At 37.5% G+C, this 9271-nt stretch overlaps 1 non-coding gene and 2 pseudogenes across 1 annotated transcript; all 3 read right to left on the reverse strand.

Moving 5' to 3' along the window:
* Positions 1-205: 205 nt before the first annotated feature.
* On the reverse strand, positions 206-312 carry LOC112916059 (U6 spliceosomal RNA). Its single transcript, XR_003234240.2, has one exon. It is a non-coding gene; the product is annotated as a U6 spliceosomal RNA (small nuclear RNA).
* A 4213-nt stretch (positions 313-4525) lies between these two features.
* LOC112916037 (peptidyl-prolyl cis-trans isomerase A pseudogene) lies at positions 4526-4994 on the reverse strand (annotated as a pseudogene).
* A 2559-nt stretch (positions 4995-7553) lies between these two features.
* On the reverse strand, positions 7554-8110 carry LOC140595096 (ATP synthase F(0) complex subunit C2, mitochondrial pseudogene; annotated as a pseudogene).
* Positions 8111-9271: the final 1161 nt, after the last annotated feature.

Raw genomic sequence — 9271 nt, forward strand, 5'->3', positions numbered from 1 at the left:
GTCATACATTGGTATGAATAAATTTATTCATTGACCTTATTTTATTGTATGATACAATTTGGCTAGGAATAGTAATAATAAATTATTCAATTGTTAGAGTTCTAGGGTAGCCTTAATCATCTTCTCTCACTATATTCGTATTCCCTTTTTGCTTTGTAAGGTTTTCTTTTATTTAAAAGATCACAAAATACCATATCCATGGATTAAAAATATGGACCGTTTCATGAATTTGTGTGTCATCCTTGTAGAGGGACTATGCTAATCTTCGCTGTATCATTCTAGTTTTAGTATATGTGTTGCCAAAGTGAGCACTATATTTTTATCTCTAATGATTTTATTTTATCCACAATTTCTCTTATCACAGATATATGTTAGTCTCCAAAATCAACTTTGGCAGCTTCAAATTCCCTCTTGAACATCAAACCTTTGTGTTCTAGGATTCATTGGATATGCCTCTGCATGTTTCACGAACAACTTAATCTCATAATGTTCAAATCTGAATTCAAATAGCTTTCCTTTTCTTCTCCAAATTTACTTCATGCTGAATTTTCTTAATTTCAGTGAACAATATCAATGCCCTCTCACTTTTCTGAAGCCAAAATATCAGCATCATTCTAGACATTTTCCTTACACTTATTCCTCATTGCCATGCCTTCCCTCTCTCCATACGCTGAAACAACTGGATGTTACTATCTCTCACTCTATGTACTAAGTTTCTAAGTACTCTCTCCACTCCATTTTCTGTCACACCCTCAGTTTCATTCATCATCCCTTATGCTTATAATGTCTGTATTAGTCTCTTTACTAAATCCCTTGCCTAAACTCAATCTCAAACTATAATTTTCCATAATGCTTACGGAAATGACTTAACAAGTCTGCTTTATTAACACGTTTGCCTTAAATAATTCAGTACGCATTGCCCAAATTAAGTCGAAGTATTGTATTATGGTATAAGGAACTATGAAACTTCATCCTATCTCCCCTAAAATGCATATATTTTTACTTAATCATATTCTATAATTCAACCTTTTTGAACTAGGGTCATTTCCCAGCATATGTTAGTCTTCTCATGGTACTTCTGGGCCTTTTGATAAAATGCTCTATCTGGTTTATTCTCTAAACTTTCTACCTGACTAATTCCTGCTGGATTTTTAAAACCCAGCTTAATTGTAACATCATCTTAAAAGATTTTCTAGTGTTGTCAGTGAAAATGGCACAGTAAAGAAATCCAAAAGTTCATCCTTCCATAAAGACAATGGAATCTTATAAAAACTGTCAGAATCAACCTTTTCTGAATTCTGGAAACAGACCAACAGCTTGCAACAATGAGAGCAAGATTTAAGTAAGAAAAATCATCTGAATCTTAGTAAAAACAGAGCTTTGTGATGTTTTAACTTATGCTGTTCTTTTTTTGGGGGGGGCCATGGAGGGGAGGAAAAGTGAGGGAGAGAGAATCCCAAGCTGGCTCCATGCCCGGTGTGAGCCTGACACAGGGCTCGAATTCACAACCCTGAAATCATGACATGAACTGAAATCAAGAGTCAGGTGCTTAACTAACTAAGCCACCCAGGCACCCCAAACTTAAGCTGTTTTCATTTCACATTCCCCAGTTAATCCACAATTCTTGGATTGGTACCAGTACCAGAGGGAACAGAAAAAACCTCATTCACAAAGAATTGTGGCCATTTGCTTTGACCTTTCGAATGGCTTCCTGGAAGACCAGGTGATGGCTTTGCCTTTATCTTACCTTAGAACTGTACCAGTGCTGTGGCAGCCTTCTGGGGCATTTGTCAAAAACACTTAATAGGAGGTGTATTAGCTGTCTGAAACAATGGATAACACTTGGAGAAAATCACTTTTAAATTAAAAAGCTTAGGAGACAAGACCAGGGAATGAGATGCTTTGAGGAAATACATGTTTTAGTTTAAGATTTATTTATTTATTTGAGAGAGAGAGCGCACACACAAGTGAGGGGAGGGAAACAGGGAAAAGGAGAGAGAGAGAGAAGCAGATTCTCCACTGAATGTGGAGCCCAAGTGGGGATCTCAGGACCCTGAGATAATGACCTGAGCCTAAATCAAGTTGGTTGCTTAACCAACTGAGCTACCCTCGTGCCCTAGGAAACACATATTTTTAAAAGCTCCAATTTATTCACAGAAATCTAGAAAGTCATGTGAATTCTCAGAGGGCACATGCTCAAGAAAGAATTAAGAAGTCCCCAAGTTCTCATTCTGACTGATCTTAAGGATCTACACAGGTAGGAAGTAAGGGCTAAGGCAGAGTTGTAAACTACTTAGCTGAGTGTTGAAAGTATGCCCAACACACATCCAGGCCACTGGCAAAGACTGGGAGTTTATTGTTTGCAGGTGTTTAAGCAAATCTCAGTCCAGCCTCTGACTCCCACTTAAACTTACAGAAACATTAGTGGCCACACCTGACAGATAATATAGGCTTCACAAATTATTTGAGAAAAGCCACCAGATTTCCATACAATAGCAACAATAAGGAACAACATAAAACCTTGGGGGGGGGGGGTTGGGGGCAGTGGCTTCCAGACATCCTGATTTCCAGAGTTGCCACATTATCATGTTAAAATTTTTCAATAACCAACAAAAAATATGATGCATACTAATAAATAAGAGAGTATTGTCCACAAATGGGAGGGGTGGGGGAGCAATAAATAGAAACTGTCCATAAGGAAGCCAAACATTGAACTTACTAGATAAAGACTAATCTACTCATATGTTTCTATTTATAGGAAATGTCCAGAATAAGCAAATGCATTGAGACAGAAAATAGATTAGTAGTTTCCAGGGAAACGGGATGGGGGGAAAATGAGAAATGACTCCTTAAAATGGGTATGGGATTTCTTTTTGGGGTGATGAAAACTTTCTGGACTTAAGTACTGGTGATGGTTGTACGACATTGTGAATATGCTACATAGCACTACATAGTACAATTTAAAATGGTTAAGGTGGTGAATTTTAGGTTATGTGAATATATATCAATAAAAATATGAGTGCCCTGCCTCCCAAAAGAAGCTTTCAAGACTTTTGAACATTGTCTTTGGTACTCCTTATAGGTATCATAGGTTCCCATTATACATCTCCACCAGATTCTCCTGAAATTGGTGTTTCTTGGCATGTCTTTTCACCTTGACTGTGGATTCAAGGGGATTAGTGATAATTCTCCTTAGCCTAATAGTTAGAATTGCTCTTGAGGTACAAATCCAGCACAGCAGAAAATGTGTAATAGAATCTTGTAGATGCTTGCTAGAGATTTACCTGTGATCATTAGGCAGATTCAAAATGATAATGGTAATTACCCTGAAAGGAACTGTCCAAAAGGAATATAGTAAATAGGATATGCTATAGCTATTCACCTTTCAGAGGTGGTAAAAAGAGCCACCTTATGGGGTGGCCCCACAGAAGCCATAGGCTGAGACATCAAAGGGTTTACTGTAGCTCAAAACATGTTAAGCACAAGTGCACAATTCAACTAAAACACAGATCCATAAAATTAAAATACAGGATATTAAATGCATTGTTTATGTCAGGAAAAACATAAAATAGAGTAAATGCTATAGAAAGAGCTAATGGGGAAATTGTGAAAGGATCTGGCCCTGAATAATGGTTATTTAAACCTTCTTGGGAGTGACTCACCATCTCCCCATCTGTATATGGATTTCTGCCATGTCCAATTGGGTTGTTATCAAAATAAATGTGGTTAACAGATGTCCTCAATGTCTAAGACAATTAATTGGAGATGATGAAACAAGAAGACATTTTAAAATTGTCATAAGTTTGCAGGATTTGGTGGTTAGAAAAACTGTAGTGCCTGTAATAAAATGAGGAAGACAAGAAGGTCAATTCATTTTGAGTGAAAGATGATATCAAAGAGGATTGGACATGTTATGTTGAAGACTAAGTGGAACACAGATATAAAAATGCCAGAACTCAGGGTGAGGATTGAACGTTTCTTAATATAAACTGAGGGTTTTTATAAACAAATAAAAGTAGATGCTCTTTTTTTAAAAAAGATTTTATTTATTTATTTACTCATGAGAGACAGAGAGAGAGAGGGGGCGGGCAGGGACACAGGCAGAGGGAGAAGCAGGCTCCATGCAGGGAGCCTGATGTGGGACTCGATCACGGGGTCCAGGATCAGGCCCTGGGCTGAAGGCAGCGCTAAACCGCTGAGCCATCCGGGCTGCCCATAAAGTATATGCTCTTTAAATTTACTGGGTTTTCTTGCTATAATGACAGCCAGAGGTTGATGAAACAAATCAGGAACACATTTTTAGCAAATTATCTTCATTTTGTTGTTTCATTTTTATTTCACCATCATAAACTTAACTCTACAATCCAGTTAGACTTGGAGGTGAGTAAGGAAAATATGGAACTCATAGAACTGCAGTCAGAGCACAAAGATTATAGGCTATTTCCAGGAGATGGGGGTGCAAGGGTGCTCTCTGAGCTACAGAAGGAATGGTCTGGTAGTTAAGATAAAACAGGAGTCAAATTTATTAGATTTGTCCACAGTCAGCAACTGTGATTTTCTTGCTAGTCTTGCCATTCCTGGAACCAAAGCACTCGAGGCTTCCACAATATTCATGCCCTCTTCTACCTTGCCAAAGACCACATGCTTGCCACTCAACCACTCAGGCTTGGCGGTGCAGATGAAAAACTGGGAACCATTTGTGTTGGGTTCAGCATTTGTCACGGACAAGATGCCAGGAGCCTTGTGCTTCAGGATGAAATTCTCATCATCAAATTTCTCCCCATCAATGGACTTGCCACTACCACCCTGGCACATAAATTCTGGAATAATCCTATGAAAGCAGGAAACTTTATAATCAAATCTTTTCTCCCCAGAGTTCAGGCACCAAAGTTCTCTGTTGTGTTTGGAACTTTGTCTGGAAACAGTTAGAAGGAGACGCAGTGCAAGGACTCGCTGTCCAGGGCTATGTCAACAAACATGATGGAGCTGACCATGGCTGGGCAGTGCAGATGGCTCCAGGGCACCACTGTCTGCAAGGCCAGACAACTATCTTCTAATTCATATTTCTAATAATTGTAATTATTAATCAATCTATGTAACCAATATTTATCAAGGGCCAAATATATGCAAAGAATAGATGCTGAGGATAGACAGAAAAACACTAACCACAAAGTCCCCACCCTTATGGAGCATACATTGTGATCAAGTTAAATATGTCAGTTAAGGAAGGTCCTAAAGTCTGATTTAAAAAATCAGTAAGTATGTACACTGCAAACTTATCATCATAGTACACATTTTCCCTCCTGTTCCTCAGCAGATTAATTCACTGCTATTATTAAATTCATGTCAAGTCCCATAGGCTGCCACCAAGTAGAAGCATTTTCACTAGAGTATTCAGTTCTGAGCTGTTAATACTGCTACTTTTGTTATTATTTTATGTACCAATAATGTGCTCAGTAAAAACTAAGTGCCTATTGCTAGGGCATGACTAAGAAAATATATAATAAAGGTATACCAGATAATATCCCTGTCATGCAAAAAATTTTACAGTCTAGAGAATGAGGCATAAATTTATACAAGTGTGAAATTATTAATTAGAGTATGGAAAGAGATGCGTAGATTGTTAGCTATATATAAAAACTGTCAGACTCAATGTTTTAAGCAGAGTTAAACACCAGTGTCCCAGGATCATGAGTCAGTAGAATATTCTGTGTCAAGAGTGAAATGACTAGCCAAAGCAAGAGGAAGTAGTTTACATCTCATTCCAGTAGCACAGTATATGGTAGACTTCATTCTTAGAAGTCAAGATGCTGGCATTTTCCCTGACTAGAGCTATATTTATAATCACACATTTCCCCAAATTTTAAATTTAATCCTTTTAAAAATATCAACATTAATTAGAAATAACATTTTTAAAATTTAAATTAGAATAGATTTGTTTATACCAGGACTAAAAATCTAGAAGTAGGACTTTAAGTAGGTAAGTGATTTTTTAAAAAAAGAGAAAGCCTATAAATGGAATACACATTCATTTTAAGTAAGTTTGATGAATTATTACAGAATGATCATGTACTAAGCCACAGAGACATTTTTAATAAATTCCAAATGTGGAATTTAGTTTGCATGACCAAGATAAGATTATTCTAGAAATTTATTTTGACTTTTTTAACAAAGACATTCTAGGACAAGCAACTTCAACCTACATCATTGATGAATGGATAGGAATTGGATATAAAAAGCCAAGGAAAGTGTATGCAGGGAAATGCATTGTAGTAAAAGAAATATTGTGAGCAAAGGCACAGAAGTTAAGTATAAGTGATGAGTTACAGAAATGGCATATAGTTAAACTTGGCCAGAATTTAGTGATTATGAAGGATTTGGTAGGGAAGAATAATAGACCCAATCTTTAGTCTTTGTATTAGCCATCATTCATCATTAGCAGCTCCTATCTATTATGGACCTATGGAATTCTAAGAAGTGCAGCTTATTAGAGGCTGTTTATATATAGCTAGGTTGAGGATATACAACATTAGTTTTGCTTTTTTGCTTCTCTTTTCAGGTAGCATGATGATTAGCAAAAAAAAAAAAAAATCTCTAGCAGAAAATGTTCTATCTGCTGTAGCAGAAAATGCCTTAAAAAGAATTTTGATCAACTCAGCTTGATTCACATGTTCATTTCTAAATCAATTTTTTTCTGGCTAAGGGAATGGAGTTCCATTTGGTTTGACTTAGGTTATATAACCAACACTACACCACCCTGCTGTTGAAATTGTTCCAATGGTTTGTATTTGATTCTCCTTGCTGAATAACAAATTGCCACAAACTTAGAAACATAATATAACACACAATTGTTGTGTGATAGTTTCCATGGTTGGGAGTACAGGCAATTTAGGTGGGTCCTTTTTTCAGGGGCTAAATGGCCATCTCTACTGAGAGTTTAGCTAAAGTAGTCCACATTATTCTACCTTGGCATCCATTTTTGTGGCCAAGTGGACTGGAGGCCTTGAATTGACACTAGCCTCTCTGGTGAGTGCAAGTATGTGCTCTAAACAACAGCCCTTAGAGTCACAAGTTCCTGATTAAAGTCCCTCCAACATCCCTTTTTATAGGCACTCTCTCCTGACTCCCAGGCCTTTACCCCTGTGAGCCCCTTGGTAAGACACCCCACCCCTAGAATCTTACCAAAACCCTGCTTCTCTTGAACTGACTAATCCACCTCAGCCTGGGAACCCCAAAGCATGCAACCCTTAGACCCTAATGATGGCATGTGCCACAGGTCTTGCCTTGAATTCCCTGCATGGGGGTGTAACCTATATCTTGTCTAGGACCTGTGGATAATAAACATCTCTATTTCACTTTCTCTTGTGGTCTTCTGTTAAACCACTGATTACCATCTGACACTCTCAGACTCTACTTTATAAACATTAATTTAACAAAGTCACAGTAATGTGGAAACTAGACTAGGGGATAATCTACTTCAACACTTCAGGTTGTTGGCAGAATTCATTTCTTTTTTTTTTTTTCTTATTAATACAGTATTTGTCTTCCCTCTGTCAAACTCTGAGCCAATCACTTTCCTCAGGCTGCTTGAGGAGGTATAGGAAAATGAACATACAAGGCAGATAAGACACAGGAGAAGGACCTATGGGGGGGTGGAGATAGCTTCTTCCCATGGCAAAAAGGATGAGAAAGGCCACCATCAGGCAAAAGAGCCTCATGACATCTGAGAAGGGAAAACCCAGAATAGTGTAAGAGATGAACTGTTGCTTCAGAGAGTCTCCTGGTATATGCAATGATGAGGCTCCCAGATGCAGTCCCAATTCCAGCCCCAGAGTCAGCCACCCCTATCATTGGCAGCCCCAGTCCCAATGCACTTGGCTGCTGTGTCAATATCCCTTGAAATGGTGCTGGCTCAGAAGCTGTGGTTAGGAATAAGTGAAGTCAGGGAATGTAAGGCTGCCAAGCTACCAAGGCTCTCATCTGTCAGTGTCTCCAGTGGGTTTAGCACTACTGCAGACAGTGATCAACTCCACAGCTGAGAGGTGTTCCTGATAAAGAAGAGGGTAGAGATGAACTTTACACAGGTGTACATTTTCAGGGAACAAGGGGCTGTGGCAGCAGAGCTGCTCCCAGTGCGTGGAGGACAGAGAGCTCATTTCTTGTGAACATAAGGGTGAGGTGTCCCTCTTCTTCCTGGCTACTAGTCAGGGACCAGTCTTGGCACCTGTAGACTGTTTGCAGTTTCTTACCATGTGGCCCCCTCACGCAGGAGAACTAACTTCAACATTTATGAGGGAGTTTCTCTTTTTTTTCCAGTTTGCTACTCATTGCTTGACCATATGCCATTCCTCAAAGTCTGTAATAATTTCCCAAATAAATGCATGCATTTATTTAAAATCTTTGCTTTCAAAAGTAAATACAGTCTCCAAAGGTGTTCTTATTATAATTTTTCACTCAGATTTATTGATTTTTTTGAGTTATCACCTCAAATCCTCACTTAATGATCTACTTTTTTTTTTTCTCATATTCACATCTTATTCCCAAAACAATGCCTCATTTATGGAAATAAATGTTTATAACCCTTTATCCACTGGGCTTGTCCAGCAAGCCTCAAATCACTGATTAAAAGCAATGTGTGTAGGTGAATGACATAAATATCTCTCCTGACCACCTAAGAAGACTTTGGAGGAAATGAATATTTAATATAACTATTAACTGTATTAAGTGTATCTGGGAGACTACATTCAAAGTTTTAAATACTCTTCTAGAGTTACAGTTCCTTCCTAGATTAATATCAATATTTTAGTGACCCCTTTTAATATCATTTTTAAGATTAAACATATTTTCTGACATAATAAACACCATAAAAAGTAATGTCTGAATAATTTTTCTCATTATAGTACAGCCTAATTTAATATAACTATTTCTTACTCTGACAAAATTCAAAAGTATATTAAGTTTATGGTCATCTAAAATTTTCAAGTATTTTAAATAAAGTTTTTGTTTAGTCAGGCCTCAATAATCCTATACTTACAAAGTTGATTTTTCTCAAACACAAGATCTAATATTTATATCTGCCAAGTTTATTATTGTTAGTATAAATCCAATTATTTTAAGAAGTATAATTTCCCCAGACACTCCCTGGTTACTTTAACTCAGATGTTCCCTGGTTCCTTCTTTACCTTTCTTCATTTTTTTCATTCTACATTTGTTTGTCAATTAGTCCCCTTCCTTAGAATGTAAGTTCCATGAGAGCAAAGGTTTCATTTGC

The sequence above is a fragment of the Vulpes vulpes genome, chromosome 13, assembly GCF_048418805.1.
Source record: "Vulpes vulpes isolate BD-2025 chromosome 13, VulVul3, whole genome shotgun sequence".
Taxonomy (NCBI): domain Eukaryota; kingdom Metazoa; phylum Chordata; class Mammalia; order Carnivora; family Canidae; genus Vulpes; species Vulpes vulpes.